This window comes from Rhinoraja longicauda, chromosome 13, assembly GCF_053455715.1.
Source record: "Rhinoraja longicauda isolate Sanriku21f chromosome 13, sRhiLon1.1, whole genome shotgun sequence".
NCBI lineage: Eukaryota > Metazoa > Chordata > Chondrichthyes > Rajiformes > Arhynchobatidae > Rhinoraja > Rhinoraja longicauda.
In genome coordinates, this window is record NC_135965.1 from 20,064,016 (window position 1) to 20,080,511 (window position 16,496).

Sequence of the window (16,496 nt, forward strand, 5' to 3'; positions counted from 1 at the left end):
AACACTATCCTACACCCACTAGGGACAATTTTTACATTTACCCAGCCAATTAACCTACATACCTGTACGTCTTTGGAGTGTCGGAGGAAACCGAAGATCTCGGTATGGAGTTTGCACGTTCTCCCTGTGAGCACGTGGGTTTTCTCCAGGTGCTCTGGTTTCCTCTCACATACCAAAGATGTGCAGGTTTGTAGGTTAATTGGCTTTGTAAATTGTCCCTATAGTGCATGGGTGATCATTGGTCAGCACGGACACAGTGTGCTGAAGGGCCTGTTTCCACACTGAATCTCTAAACTAAACTAAACTTAACTAAACTGGTGTGTGTGTATGCATATGTGTGTGTATGTCTGTGTATGTCTGTGTGTGTGTGTGTTGCATTTGGCTGCATGTGTGTTGCATGTCTATGTGCGCATGTGCAAGTATCAATGAGGAAATGCATGTGTGAACATGCATGAGCATACAGGTGCAAGTGGCTGCATGCACATGTGTATGAGTGCATGTCCACAAATAAGAGTGGCGCAGCTGGTAGAGCTGCTGCCTCACAGTGCCAGAGACCCTAGCTTCAATCCTGACCTTGGGTGCCGTCTGTGTGGAGTTGGTATGTTCTCCCTGTGACCACTGGGTTTACTCGAGGTGCTCCAGTCTCCTCCCACATCCCAAAGACGTGCAGGTTTATAGATTAATTGGCCCTCTGTAAATTGCCCCTGGTATGTAGGCAGTGGATGCGAATATGAGATAACATAGAACTAGTGTGAATGGCTGATCGATGGTCGGCGTGAACTCAATGAGCTGAAGGGACTGTTTCCATGCTGTATCTCTAAACTAAACTGAACAAGTATGTACAAGTATGGTAGCAAGTCTGAAGGTGGGTCTCGACCCAAGACATTGCCTATCCATGTTCACTACAGATGCTACCTGACCCCCAGACTTATTCCGCAACTGTGCTTTTATGGGGAAAATGAATAGTTGATGTTTCGGGTCGAAACCCTTCTTCAGACTGAGATTCAGGGGAGAGGGAAACTTGAGGTATGAAAAGGTTCAGAACAAATCAGAGCCGGCACCAAACATTTTCATACCTTTGGTTTCCCACTCCCCTGTCTCTCAGTCTGAAGAAGGATCTTGGCCCGAAATGTCACCCATTCCTTTGCTCTAGAGATGCGGCCTGACCTGCTGAGTTACTCCAGCATTTTGTGTCTATCTTCAGTGTAAACCAGCATCTGCAGTTCCATCCCACACACTACTTTTACAGGTATGCGTTTGTGTGTGTGCGTGTGAGTGTATGTGTGTATGTGTAAGTGTGCGCATTTGTGTGTGACTGTATGTCAGTGTATGTGTGTGTGGTGCGTGTGTGTTAGTGTGTGTGTATGTGTGCAAGCATGTATGTACACAAGAGTGAATGTGCGACATGTGTGATAGAAATCAATACTCTTATCTGCGTTAATTGCCCTGCACACACTGGCAGCTCTTTGTGCTTGAAGTGATGGGGTGAAGTGATAAGGGCCGTGACCTGCTTTTTTTTTCTGCAGAGCCTTATCACTCAGTGACACACCATGTCATGAAGAAGGAAACAGCTTTAGAGGCTGTGGTGAGAAACCACGGCCCATATTCCAGGAAGAAGTATCAGTTTTGTTCTTCTCTTGCAAACGCAGATGCAGCGAGCAGATTAGAAAAAATGTCACATTTAATTTGATTCCTGATTGGTCGACTTGGCCGGGCATGTTGAAGTCGATGTTTAAAAAAAAGAAAAGTGGGGAATTTAGATTGTCCGCATGTCAATCCCTTGGGCTCGTAAGTTTTCCGGAAGTTACCGTGCATAATAGCCACCGATGAACCTTTTACAACACCCCATGGAGCTAAGGGCAGGGTGTTAAAAAAACATGTCGAAAATTGTTCGGTTGTCGTGGTAACCGGTAAGGGAGGGTGGTGGGGGGGGGCGGGGGGAAGGTCGTTCTGAATGGTTGATTTGGTATTTGTCGACCCAACACTACTTGACGAAGACTTTGACTCGAGACATCTTCTGCTTCCCCTCCCAATCAGATCGCTCACATCCCTACACTTGCACAGAAGCCATTAAACCAGAGAAGATAGCAGCAGTCTCTGGGTTGAAATCCTCCAGGGCCCCTCGTTGTTCTGAAGGAGGAGGTTGAGAAACGAGGAAGCAGAAGGTTAGTGCTCAATGTCTGAAGCCAACTTTGTTTTTACTTTTGTTTCACTCTTTGTTACTTTTGCCTGAACGATTACAGCATGATACAATCGGGGGAGAGAGTGCCTTGACTGCTGGCGCACTGATAATGGCGTGTGTCACTTTTTAAAGTCAACTTTAATAGTTGAATGACTGCCTTTGTAATGGCAACGGTCAGTCAAACATGGAGATCATTTGTGCCTTTGGTCCTGATGCTTTGTGATGGCTGACACTCTCCGGAATGAGAAGGAAGCAAGTTTGTTCCACCATCTTACCTTCATTTCCCAATGACCGCAAAAAGATTAGAATTTCGGGTAGCAAAGATGGGTTTGGGAGAAAGCGTTGTTGATTTTTGGGTGCTGTTTTATTTAGACCGGGAGTGCCTCCACAATCTTTCTCAGCCACTGCGGGAGTCAATGTGCGAGATATTGGTGTTCCCTGGACCTCACCAGGGTTCAGTTTAAACTAAAAAAAGGAGAAAGTCCCCTTGTTGTGTTATTTCCCCTTAAAAGATGGTGCGGTGACGTTGAAAGAGGAACTGGCCATCTTGTAACAAGAAGGGGGAGGGTGTATCACAATCTAAAATAACTGATTGCATCAACTCTGCCTCAAACCGTTCGCTAATGTTGGATTCCTGAGGCTTGTTTCAGGTGAGACAGGGTCAAATGGTAAAATCCCCTTAAATAAAGGCCCTCCTCATTAAAATAAAAATCCAGCCCAGTCGCAATGTAAAACAGTATGGCACAAGCCCACAGTGTCTGTGCCGAACATAATGCCTGATCTCATCTGCCTGGGCATAATCCATATTCGTCTGTTCCCTGCATTTTCATTTACCTATCTAAAGGCCTCTTACACGGCACTATCATATTTGCCTCCACCACCACCCCTGGCAGTGCGTTCCAGGCCCCCACTATTCTGTGTAAAAAACTTGCCCCGCGCATCTCCTATAAACTTTGCCCCTCTCACCTTTGGTTGTGATGTTTTTATTGCTACACACTCACTGAAATGAGTAGAAAGCAAGTTCGATCTACCATCCTCTCACTCCCTGGATAGAGTGAATGTGCAGAGGATCTAGTGGGAGAGTTTAGGACCAGAGGCCACAGCCTCAGAATAAAAGGATGTACCTTTAGAAAGGAGATGATGAGTCATTTCTTTAGTCACAGGGTCGTGAATCTGCGGAATTCATTGCCACAGGGGCCTGTAAAAGCCGTCAATGGATATTTTTAAAATGGAGATTGACAGATTATTGATTAGTAAGGGGGTCAGGGGTTATGGGGAGAAATCAGGAGAATGGGCTGAGAGGGAAAATAGATCAGTCAATGGCTGAGTAGACTTGATGGGCCGAATGGCTTAATTCTGCTTCTTTAACTTATGAGCTTATGAACTTCATTGCCCAGTGACCACCACAGGATTAGAATTTTGGGTACTCAAGGTGGGTTGGGAGGGGTGTTGTTGATTATACATTAGTGTTTTAGACCAGGGAGTATTTCTACAAGCTCTTTCAGCCACTGAGACAATGAGACCCAGATGGGTGTTTCTGAAGATTCAGTGGTTTATGTGCTGTACTGTTCTACATTCGAAACCCACTAACTTCCATTTAATTCTGTTTGCCAATCATCTAGACGAATGAATCATTTACGGCAGCTAATTAGCTGAGCGGAACAGCTTTGGGAGGTGGGAGAAAACCGGAGCACCCAGGGGAAACTTTTGTAGGCACAGATAGATATCATTAAAAGGTCAGTTTAGTTTAGATTTGGTTTCGCGATACAGTGCAGAAACAGGCCCTTCGGCCCAACGAGTCCATACCAACCAGCGATCACGCTGTACACTAGCACTATCCTACACACTGGGGACAATTTACAATTTTTACCAAAGCCAATTAACCTACAAACCCGCATGTCTTTGGGATGTGGGAGGAAACCGGAGCATCCGGAGAAAACCCACACGGTTACGGGGAGGATATACAAACTCCAAAGAGACAGCAGCCGTAGTCAGGATTGAACCGGGAGCATCGGAGTTATGAGACAGCAGTACTAACTGCTGCTTTGTTGTGCCAGTAGCTGGGTCCATTGATTAACAGAGGGGAAGATCGTGCAAGGAAAAATGAGGGGTCAAAGAGACAGAAGATGGGTTGAGAGATGGTGCAAATAACTGTGGCAGCACAGTGGTGCAGCTGGTAGAGCTGCTGCCTCAAAGCACCAGAGAACTGTTTTTAAGCCTGAGCTCGGCTGCTGTCTGTGTGGAGTTTACATGCTCTCCCTGTGACCATGTGGATTCCTTCCCACATTGGACTGCAAATTGACTTAATGTGTCGGGAATGGAAAGTGGGACAACGTAGACCTAGTGTGAAAGTACGCAAAGTACTGGTGTGACAGTGGGTCAGGCAGCATCTCTGGAGAACATGGATGGATGTGACATTCCTCCTCTCTTCCAGCTTTTTTCCACGCCCCCCCGCCCCCCCCCCCCCCCCCCACCGCTGGCAACCAGTCTGCAGAAGGATCCCGACCCGAAACGGCTCCTATCAATGTTCTCTAGGGATACGGCCTGACCCATTGAGTTACTCCAGCACTTTGTGTCCTTTTGTGTAAACCTGTATCTGCAATTCCTTGTTTCTACATCAAACTAATGTTAACGGTTGATCGATAGTCAGTCAACCTGGAGTACTGTGTGCAGTTTTGGTCTCCAAATTTGAGGAAGGACATTCTTGCCATTGAGGGAGTGCAGCGTAGGTTCACTAGGTTAATTCCCGGAATGGCGGGACTGTCGTATGTTGAAAGACTGGAGCGACCGGGCTTGTATACACTGGAATTTAGAAGGATGAGAGGGGATCTTATTGAAACATATAAGATTATTAAGGGATTGGACACGCTAGAGGCAGGAAACATGGTCCCAATGTTGGGGGAGTCCAGATCCATGGGCCACAGTTTAAGAATAAGGGGTAGGCCATTTAGAACGGAGATGAGGAAAAACATTTTCACTCAGAGAGTTGTAAATCTGTGGAATTCTCTGCTTCAGAAGGCAGTGGAGGCCAATTCTCTGGTTGCTTTCAAGAGAGAGTTAGATAGAGCTCTTAATGATAGCGGAGTCAGAGGGTATGGGGAGAGGGCAGGAACGGGGTACTGATTGTAGATGATCAGCCATGATCACATTGAGTCAAAGGGCTCAAAGGGCCGAATTGCACCTTTTGTCTCTTGTCTATTGTCTAACCTCCTTTCCATTGACTCCATCTATACTTCACACTGCCTTGGCAAGGCCACCAGCATAATCAAGGATCAGTCTCATCGCAGTCACTCCCTCTTCTCCCCTCTCCCACCAGGCAAGAGGTACAGAAGTGTCAAAGTGCACACCTCCATATTCAGGGACAGTTTCATCCCAACTGTTAACAGACGACTGAATCATCCTATTACCAACTAGAGAGCGGTCCTGATCTACCATCTACCTCATTGGAGACCGTCGGACTATCTTTAATCAGAGTTTACTGGACTTCACCTTGCACTAAATGTCACAACCTTTACCCTGTATCAGTACATTGTGGTTGGCTTGATTGTAATCACGTATAGTCTTTCCGCTGACTGGATAGCATGCAACCAAAAACCTTTTCACTGCACCTCGGTACACGTGGTAACAAACTAAACTAAACTAATCGTACACGTTTGCAGGTTAGTTGGCTTCACTAAAATTGTAAATTGTCCCTAGTGCGTAGGATGGTGCCAGTGTACAGTTGATCGTTGGTCGGCGTGGACTCAGTGAGCCAAAGTGCCTGTTCCCATGCTGTATCTCTAAACTAAACCAAACTAAAGTGCACCAGGTACCACCTGCTCTTCTTGGAAAATGTGGCAGGAATTTTTGATCGAACAGATTAAATGATGTTGGTTCTGGTTAGTTTGAATCGTTCGTTTGAAGCAGGTTGCAATGTTTCTCATCAGCACGTGTCAAACAGAGCAGCTGTGCGCCTGGGAAGAATAAGATTTCAGTATTAATTGGCCAGGGCAGCAACTTACTGCCGCGGTCCTTCACGGTTTCAGGCTGAGGCAACGTTAATGGGCCAGTCACTGATATCATGCTGTTCACTCTACAAGAGCGGCGACTTGCTGTGGTACAACTTGGTTTCCAGACCACCACCTGTTAGTCATTAGCACGATCAAGAAGTGCAAGGACATGATGATCCAAGATGGCACCTAAGCCAGGTGACTCTGTGAGTGTCAGTCACTGAAGTGAATCTGAGGGTTAGTCACTGAAGTGAATCTGGAAGCACGCATTACAATCGCTCCACTCTTTTAAATCTCTACTCCGACAGCCCTTTATCCTATATCTGTGCACTGTGGGTGGCACAATAGTAATCGTGTACAGTTTTCTCGCTGATTGGATAGCACGCAACAAAACAAAACTTTCTCGCTGTACCTCAATGCACGTGAAACTAAACTAAACTAAAGTAAACTAGTTCCTGTGCCCAGACTCCATGTCAATGATACAGTTGGTGTTGGTACATGTGATATAGTGCAGTATTGAATGAGGCTGTACCTGTCGAGAATTGTACACTTAGCCCTAGCAACTGCGATGGGAAAGACGATATTAAGCTGGAAAGAATGCAGAGAAGATGTACGAGGATGTTGCCGGGCACAGTGGCGTATTGGTAGAGTTGCTGTCTCATAGCACCAGAGTCCCGGGTTGGATCTTGACTACGGCTGCTGTCTGTACAGAGTTTGTACATTCCCCCTGTGACCGCGTGGGTTTTCTTCGGGTGCTCTGGTTTCCCCCCACGTTCCAAAGATGTACAGGCTTGTAGGTTAATTGGCTTCTGTAAAATGTAAATTTTCCTAGTTGTGTAGGATAGTGTTAATATACGGGATGATGGCTGGTCAATGCGGTCTCGATGGGTCAAAGAGCCTGTTTCCATGCTATATCTCTAAACAGCCTCTTAAAAATATTCAAAGATGGCGCCCAAGCCAGGCAGATCCTTGTGTCCTGGTCCCAGAAGTGGATCTGCAATCACTCATTACAATCACTCCACTTTATTAAACCTACTCCAACAGCAGCATTTCGTATCATGTACACCATGGGCGGCTTGATTGTAATCATGCATAGTGGTTAGCATGCAACAGAAAAGTTGTTCACTGTACCTTGGTGCCAGTGACAATAAACTAAACTAAATATAAGTACAAATGGGAAAGGGTGGGGCATCATTGTAAACGTCTGCTCAAAAATACATGGCTCGATTCTAACAAATGAGGAATTAAAGATCAATTCTGTTATGGTCTGATGAATAGGTAAAGTTTCGGGTCAAGAACCTTCTTCAGACCTGAAGAAGGGTCTCAACCCAAAATGTCACCTAGTCCATTTCTCCAGAGTTGCTGCCTGTCCCGTTGAGTTACTCCAGATTTTTAATGTCTATCTTCAGTAGAAACCAGCAAACTGCAGTTCCTTCCTACACAAAGATGGCCTTGGGAAGGCAACAAAACACAGATGAGATATTGAAACTATTCTACAGAACACAGCAGCAAAATTGTGGACAAAAACGCTCCCATGGCAACTATTTGAACTTGACCGGAAAATTTGTTTTACATTTCAATTAAGTGAGGGGTGCATTTTGGCCAAATGTTCAGGGCAAACACTCCTGCCTACAGCAGCATAGGGATTGTCTGCAATCACTTGGAGTCTAAATTCAGTTTAGTTTAGTTTAGTTTATTATTGTTACGTGTACCGAGGTACAGTGAAAAGCTTTTTTTGCGTGCTATTCAGTCAATGGAACTATACATGATTACAGTCAAGCCGTCCACAGTGTACAGATGAAAGTTAAAGGGAATAATGTTAAGTGCAAGATAAAGTCAATTAAAGATAGTCCGCAGGTATAGAAGATTGACGTAGGTGTCCCTCTGATCCAGGTGTTCCAGGGATGATTGTAGGGCCAGGGAGATGGCATCAGCCGTGGACCTGCTGTGATGGTGGGTGATCCACAGTAGACCAAGGTTACTTCATAAGTTGGATTTCAAACTAGGATTCTAATATTAGAGGGTATAGGCTTGAGAAGGACCTCAGGGGCAACATTTTTTACTCAGAGAGTAAAGTCCGATTTGGCCAGAGAAAGCTGTAGCAGTGTTACAATTGCAACATTCAGAAAACATTTGGACAGATAAATAGATAGGAAGAGTTTAGAGGGATATGGGCCAAATGCTGCCAAATTGAACTAGCCCAGAATGCCAACTTGGTCAGCATGGACAAGTTTAGTTTAGTTTAGTTTAGTTTAGTTTAGTTTAGTTTAGTTTAGTTTAGTTTAGTTTAGTTTAGTTTAGTTTAGTTTAGTTTAGTTTAGTGATGCAGCGTGGAAATAGGCTCATCGGCCCACGGAGTCCACGTTGACAAGAAATCACCCGTGCACCAGTTCTATCCCATACACGAGGGACAATTAACCTACAAACCTGAACGTCTTTGGAATGTGGAAGGAAACCGGAGCACCCAGAGAAAATCCACGCAGTCACAGGGAGAACATGCAAACTCCATACAGCCAGCACCTGTGGTCAGGATCGAACTCGGGTCTCTGGCGCTGTGAGGTAGCAACTCTACCGCTACGACGCTATCAAGCTATGTCCAAGGGCCTGTTTCTGTAAAAACAAGCAACCGCAGATGTTGGTTTATACCAAAGATAGACACAAAATGCTGGAATTAGTCAGCGGATCAGGCAGCACCTCTTGAGTAAATGGATAGGCAATGTTTTGGGTCGGAAATGAAGAAGGGTCCTGACCCAAAACATCACCTGTCCATTTTCTGCAGAGATGCTGCCTGACCCGCTGGGTTTCTAGAGCATTTTGGCCCTGTTTCAGTGCTGTATAGCGCTCGGACACTATAACAAGAGGGCAGTTCTTGGGTTCAGTGTTTAGTTACCGAGCCCATGCTCTCTTCCGTATCTGCAAGAGGAACAAGCTGTAGCAACTACAGAAACAGATTTGAAAGTTCCCCTGCTCTTTTCGCAATCATGTCATGAATTCTATTGCAAATACTTGACCAAACAGGCAGGTAAGTCGTTGCATAAGACTGCACCTTCAACTGACCAGCCGTTAGGCAATACCACAGAGTGAGGCGTCAGCCAAAAGCTTTACAGTCATGGAGTCATCGAGTCCTACAGCGTGGAAACATGCCCTTCAGCCCAACTTGCCCACTCTGACTAACATGTCCCATCTGCACTGGACCCATTCTGGGCTCGTCCCATTTCTCTGCGTTTGGCCCATATCCCTCTAAACCTGTCCTATCCATGTACCTGTCTACATTTAAAAAAAAGTCGCGATAGTACCTGCCTCAACGAAATCCTCCAGTAGCTCGTTCCATACACCATCACCCTTTGTGTATAGTGTTCGGCTTAAACCCAGAATCTTCTGGCTCAAAGAGCTAAACATTGAGCCGCAGTAAGAGTGGCCCAGTGGTGCAACGGTAGAGTTGCTGCCTCACAGTGCTAGAGACCCGGATTCAATCCTGACTACGTGCACTGTTTGTATGGGGTTTGCATGTTCTCCCTGTGACCGCGTGGGTTTTCCCAGGTGCACCGGTTTCCTCCCACACTCCAAAGACGTACAGGTTTGTAGGTTAATTGGTTTCAGCATAAATTGTAAAAGTGTCCCCAGTATGTAGGATGGTACTAGTGTACGGGGTGATCGGTGGTCGGCACGGACGCAGTAGGCCGAAAGGCCTGTTTTCCGCAATGTATCTCTAAAGTCTAAGGACTGAGAACTTACCAGGCAAGTAGCAATAGGAAATGAGTAGTTAATTTAGTTGACAGTTAATTTAATACCTACAGTATACATGATTAAATGGAGATGGACTGTAAAATGGGGATCATTCAATAAACGTGCAAGGCCTGGTAACTGTCAAATTTTCCCTTCCATTTTTGGTTGATCTAATCTGAGCAACACTGTGACACAGCTGGTCGAGCCGCTTCCTCACAGCGCCAGAGACCCGGGTTCGATCCTGACCTCCAGTGCCATCTGTATGGAGTTTACACTTTCTCCCTGTGACCACAAGGGTTTTCTCCAGGTGCTGCGGTTTCCTCCTGCATCCCAAAGACGTGCGGGTTTGTAGATTAATTGGCCTCTGTAAATTGCCCCTAGTGTGTAGGGAGTGAAAGTGAAAGTGGGATAACAGAACTAGTGTGATCGAAGGTCGCCGTGGACTCAGTGGGCTGGACGGCCTGGTTCCGTGTTGTATTCCTAAACTAAATTAAACTACAAGAGAGTGGTGGGTGCTCAAAACGCATTGCTGTGCCACTGGCCCGCTGTTCTATAAATGCTGCCCCAACCGGGATTCACAAATGCATTATTCTCAGTGAACTTGTATCATCCTTTTTAGAAACAAGGAACTGCAGATGCTGATTTATTTTTAAAAAGACACTAAGTGCTGTAGTAACTTGGCGAGTCAGGCAGAATTCCCAGTGAACATGGATAGGTGACGTTTTGGGTCGGGACCCTTCTTCAGACTGTAGTTTTATTGGCCTCTGTAAAATTTCCCCTGGATTGTGGGGAATGGGATAGCGTTGAACACGTGTGAATGGGACATCAATGCTCGGCACGGACCACGAGGAGCCAAAGGGCTTGGTTCCATGCTGTATCTCGAAACTAAACTGAACTCCATTCAAGTCTCAGTCTTTAACAGGAAACATTTTTCATACAAATGTAAGATTGTGTCAGTTAGATTGTTAGCAGCACCTTAAGCCACAACAAATAGGTGGCTTGTCAAGTTGTAGTAATTCAATTGGTTGATAGATTGGTTATTAAAAGCTAAATTTCCATGGTTTAGTAAGTAGATAACAATCTGCTTGCTGGTGATCAAAGTGAGCAGATCTAAAGGACGTTAACCTGCTAATTTCATCAGAGCAGCACAGTGGCACTGCTGGTGGAGCCCCTGCCTCACAGCGCTGGAGACCCGTGCTTGATCCTGACTACGGACGCTGTCTGTACCGAGTTTATACCTTCTCCTGTGACAGTTTGGGTTTCCTCCGGGTCTTCCGGTTTCCACCCACTTCCCAAAGACGTGCGGGATTGTAGGTTAATCGTCCCTCTGTAAATTGCCCTGAGTGTGCACAGAGTGGATGTGAAAGTGGGATAACATAAAACCCGTGTGAATAGGTGATCGATGGTCGGTGTTCAGCCGGTGGGCCAAAGGGCCTGTTTCCATGAGTACCCGGAGGAAACTCACGCGGTCACGGAGAGACCATGCAAACTCCACACACAGACTCTGCCACAATGATTCCATGGTTCTTTTATGATCATGTGTACCAAGGTGCGGTAAAGCTCTTTTTTTTGCACACAGATCAGTAAGATTATTGCCACACATAAGTACAATCCCCGAATAAGTACAGAATGCATTGAAACAGCCCACTGAGTCCATATGCAAGAGTCACCAGGTTTTGGCGCCATTTTGCGTTCCCAGCAGCAGCTGGCCATAATGGCGCATTACAGCCGTCACCTCCGTGCGACCTGTTGTCCCTGTCCTCGCCCGGCCACCTTCAGTCTTCATGCCCCAGGGCGCCTCCCATAGCTAACCTTGAGGGCGCAGATAGTAAGACCCCCCCCGGTTCTTCTTAACAACCCTTTGTCCAGCGTCCGCTGCCATTGCCAACTCCCTCCACCCACCCCTCTGGTTCCAAGTCTTCATGGGGCGAGCAGGAAGCGAGGCTCGGACAAGGTTCCCTCTCCGGGCTGTCTCCCCGGTTCCGTGGCGGGTGAGCCGGGCCTGCTGCCCGCAGGGGTATGGCAGCAGCTCACGGTTCATCGCGAGCTTCTGTCACGCCCGGCCCATTGAGAGATTCCTACTAACGATTACATTAAGTCACGAGACGTAGAGTGAAAATGTGTGCCATTATTTTTTCCTTCACTGCTTTCTATTTAAAGGGACTTACATTAATTTTTAATAGTTAATCTCTGTTCAATTATTGAAGAGAGGAGATGGCAAAACTGTTCAGAGAGTACTTGATGATCACTGCTCCCAGTGGCACTTTCACATCAAAGAGGCAAATAATGAAGCATTTTAAATTCCCTTTAAAATGTTGTTTTGTCGGCAGGATATGGGACCAGGCTCTTTGCCCACCCACTAATTGTCTCTTGAGAAGATAATGGCGGCTTTCCTACCTTGTTTGGAAAGGGTGCAGTGAAGATTTACGAGGATGTTGTCAGGACTCAAGGGTCTGAGATATAGGGAGACATTAAGCAGGCTGGGATTCTATTCCCTGGAACACAGGGGGATGAGGGGTGATCTTATAGCAGTGTACAAAATCATGAGAGGACTAAGTCGGGTAGATGCACTGAGTCCCTTGCCCAGAGTAGGGGAATCGAGAACTAGAGGACATGTGTTTCAGGCGACGGGGGAAAGATTTATAGGAATCTGAGGGGTGACTTTTTCACCCAAATGGTGGTGGGTGTCTGGAACGAGCTATAGGAGGATGTAGTTTGGACAGGCACTATCGCAATGTTTAAGAAACAATTAGACAGGTGCATGGATAGATAATAGACAATAGACAATAGACAATAGGTGCAGGAGTAGGCCATTCAGCCCTTCGAGCCAGCACCGCCATTCAATGCGATCATGGCTGATCACTCTCAATCAGTACCCCGTTCCTGCCTTCTCCCCATACCCCCTCACTCCGCTATCCTTAAGAAGGACAGGTTTAGAAGGATATGGGCCAAACACAGGAAGGTGGGATTAATGTAGATGGGACGTGTTGGTAGGTACGGGCAAGTTGGGCCGAAGGGCCTGTTTCCATGCTGTATGACTCTATGACTCTATGACTCGTATTGGAACAAACCCAGTGGTGAAACCTCTGCCTCAGTGAGGATGGGAGTTCCAGATCTTTGACACAACAGTGGGGCGGGAATGAGGAAAGATTTCCAAGTTCGGACAGTGAGTGACTGGCATGAGAATTTGCACCAGGTCACTTTTTTTTGGTTTCACAAATTCAAGGGCGGCGCAGTGGCACAGTAACTTCTACTAACACTCCCCTCCCCCTGCCTTTTTCCCCTGCCCCCTCACACCCCCCCCCCCCCCCTCCCCCCGGCCCCCTTCCGCCACTGTAGTCATTTAACCAGTTCCACAGTTCACAACAACAGGACACTGCCTTACTGCGCCAGAGACCCAGGTTTGATCCTGACTACGGGTGCTGTCTGTAGGGAGTTTGCATGTTCTCCCTGTGACCACACTATGGCCTGCACATCTCCAAACTTTTCCCCTCTCACATTAGAGCTATGGCCTCTTGACTTTGACATTTCCACCCCGGGAAAGAAAGTTCTATCTAACTCCACTATCCCTGCCTTTCATAACTTTACATATCTCTATCAGGTCTCCCCTCAACGTCTTGCATTTCACAGAAACAAATCCAAGTCTGCCCAACTGTGGCAGCGGTAGAGTTGCTGCCTTACAATGCCAGGAACCCGGGTTCGATACTGTCCACGGGTGCTGTCTGTACAGAGTTTGCACGTTCTCCCTGTGATCACGTTGGGTTTCTCCAGGTGCTCCGGTTTCCTCCCTCACTCCAAAGACGTGCAGATTGGTAGGTTAATTGGCCTCTGTAAATTGTCCCTAATGTATAGGATAGAGTGGGTGCAGTGAAGATATTTCCACCAGGACCGGAGGCCTCAGAATAAAAGGACGCAGCTTTAGAAGAAGATGAGGAGGAATTGCCTCAGTCAAGAAGGTGGTGAATCTGTGGAATTCACTGCTACAGACGGCTGTGGAGGCCGTCGATGTGTATTTTTAAAGTGGAGGTTCTTGATTAGTACAGGTGTCAGGGGTCATGGGGAGAAGGCAGGAGAATGGGGTTGAGAGGGAAAGATAGATCAGCCATGATTGAATGACGGAGTGGAGATGATGGGCTGAATGGCCTATTTCTGCTCCTATGACATGAACTTATGAACTTATGACCCAGCAAGCACTATGTTCCGGAGATTAAATGAAAGACGGATTTAAATTCTCCAGCTGTCATGGCGAGATGTTGACACAAATGTATTTATTGGTTTATTTGGTTTATTATTATTACTGTCACGTGCACCGAAATACAGTGTGAAACTTTGTTTTGCAAATCTTACCATACATGAGTACATTGGGTGGTGCAATAGGGAAAATCAACAAAAGTGCAGAATCTAGTGTTACAGCTGCTGAGAAAATCTATCCCGTTAATCCACAGCTGCAGATTAATAGTTCAGGAATCTGACTGAGAGGATAGTTTAGTTCAGAGGTGCAGCATGAACACAGGCCCTGATATCAGCCCACCGAGTTCGCACCAACCATCAATCACCCATTCACACTAATTCTAAGTTATCCCACTTTCTCATCCACTCCCTGCACACCAGGGGCAATTTTACAGGGGGTGATTATCAACAAACTAGAAGCAACAACGGTGATTAATTAACTCCAAAGACATACAGGTATGTAGGTTAATTGGCTGGGCAAATGTTTTTAAAAAATTGTCCCTAGTGGGTGTAGGATAGTGTTAATGTGCGGGGATCGCTGGGCGGCGCGGACCCGGTGGGCCGAAGGGCCTGTTTCCGCGCTGCATCTCTAAATCTAAATCTAAACCTGTCAACCTGCATGTCACTGGGACGTGGGAGGAAACCGGTGCACCCGGAGATAACCCACACGGTCACAGGGAGAACGTACAAACTCCATCCAGACAGCACCAGAGATCAGGATTGAACCAGGATGACTGGCGCTGTGGAAGCAGCTCCACCACGTCGCCCTTTGTCTGCTGCCACAGACACAACATGTGGCACTCACATCACACTCTGTGTTGACAAGGGCAACACGGTGTATCAGCGGTAGAGTTGCTGCCTTACAGTGCCAAAGACTCGGCTTTGATCCGGACTACAGGTGCTCTCTGTACAAAGTTTGTACATTCTCCCTGTGACCGCGTGGGTTTTCTCCAGTTGCTCCGGGTTCCACCCACCCTCCAAAGACAAACAGGTCTGTAGGTTGATTGGCATCTGTGAAGTGTACGGGGTGATCGCTGGTCGGAGCGGCTCAGTGGGCCGAAGGTCCTGTTTCCGCGCTGTATCTCTAAGAGTAAGTCTAAAAAACAAGCCATGCGATACACAATGGTGTGTAATGCTTCAAAATCAAAATGCGGAATTTGATTCCTGACCCAAAATGTCACCCATCCATGTTCTCCAGAGATGCTGCCTGACCTGATTCCAGCACTTTGTCTCCTTCCAAATCCAGCCTATCTTTACAGTGCATCTTTTAATATCAATTGCCAGCATTACATTTTCCACTGGAGTGTGCTTGGGAAAATTACGTCATGACCTGTCCATGAAAAACTTCAAGGAAAGATTCGGTAAAGATTGTAAATTGTTCCCAGTGTGGAGGATAGTACGGGCAGTACGGGCTGATGGCTGGTCGGCACAGACTCGATGGGCCGAAGGGCCTGCTTCCGCACTGTATCTCTCTAAACTCTAAACTCTCTAAACAACCAATAAGCTCTCTGGTTTTCTCATTGCTACAGGTTAATTAAATGGTTCAATCAATGGCTCAATGGTACTTTATTGTCACATGTACCAAGGTATAGTAAAATTCCTTTTTGCACACAGTTCAGAACAAATATTACTGTATATAAGCACATCTTAGATACAGTACAAGTGTATAGGAATAGTATACTGAGACAGTATATGAGTCACCAGGTTTGGTGCCATTTTGAAGTCCTTGTTGTTTTGTGCAAAGTTCTTAACATGGCTATGTCCTGGCCATTGTCCTGGTTAGGGGTGCCAACTATCTCATTCCCAAATATGGGACAAGGTGACGTCACCACCCTGCGCCCCACATGACCTCACCCAGCCAGCGGCCACGTGCTCCTACTCCACCAATGGCGGCCGCCCGGGCTGGGAGGCGGGTTGCTATGCAACCTCCGTTAGGTGGCGCCAGGGCCTCTGGACCTACACTGTCCAGACCTACACTGTCCAGACCTACACCGTCCGGACCTACAGTGTCCGGGCCTACAGCGTCCGGGCCTACAGCGTCGGGGCCTACAGCGTTGGGGCCTACAGCGCCCCCCAAGCCTAATACGGGACAAGGTCAGTCCCGTAGGGGACAAACCAATTTAGCCCAAAATACCGGCTAATACGGGACAGTTGGCAACTCTAGTCCTGGTGGTGTTGCAGGATCATAAATTCATAGGTTCTCTGAGCAGAATTAGGCCATTCAGCCCATCAAGTCCACTTCGCCATTCAATCATTGCTGATCTATCTTTCCCTCTCAACCCCATTCTCCTGCCTTCTCCCCAGAACCCCTGACAACTTTACTAATCAAGGGTCGGCCTGGCCAAGCGTAGCCGTTAGTGTCCTCCACC

At 46.9% G+C, this 16,496-nt stretch overlaps 1 protein-coding gene across 3 annotated transcripts in view; it reads left to right on the top strand.

Moving 5' to 3' along the window:
* Positions 1 to 16,496, top strand: part of LOC144599516 (muscleblind-like protein 1) — a 390,080-nt gene that overhangs the window by 171,456 nt on the left and 202,128 nt on the right. For all 3 annotated transcript variants that reach the window (XM_078410502.1, XM_078410490.1, XM_078410491.1), the window contains exon 4: positions 2,038 to 2,165. The gene's annotated coding sequence lies outside the window, so the exon portion shown is untranslated. The remainder of the gene's footprint in view (positions 1 to 2,037; positions 2,166 to 16,496) is intronic.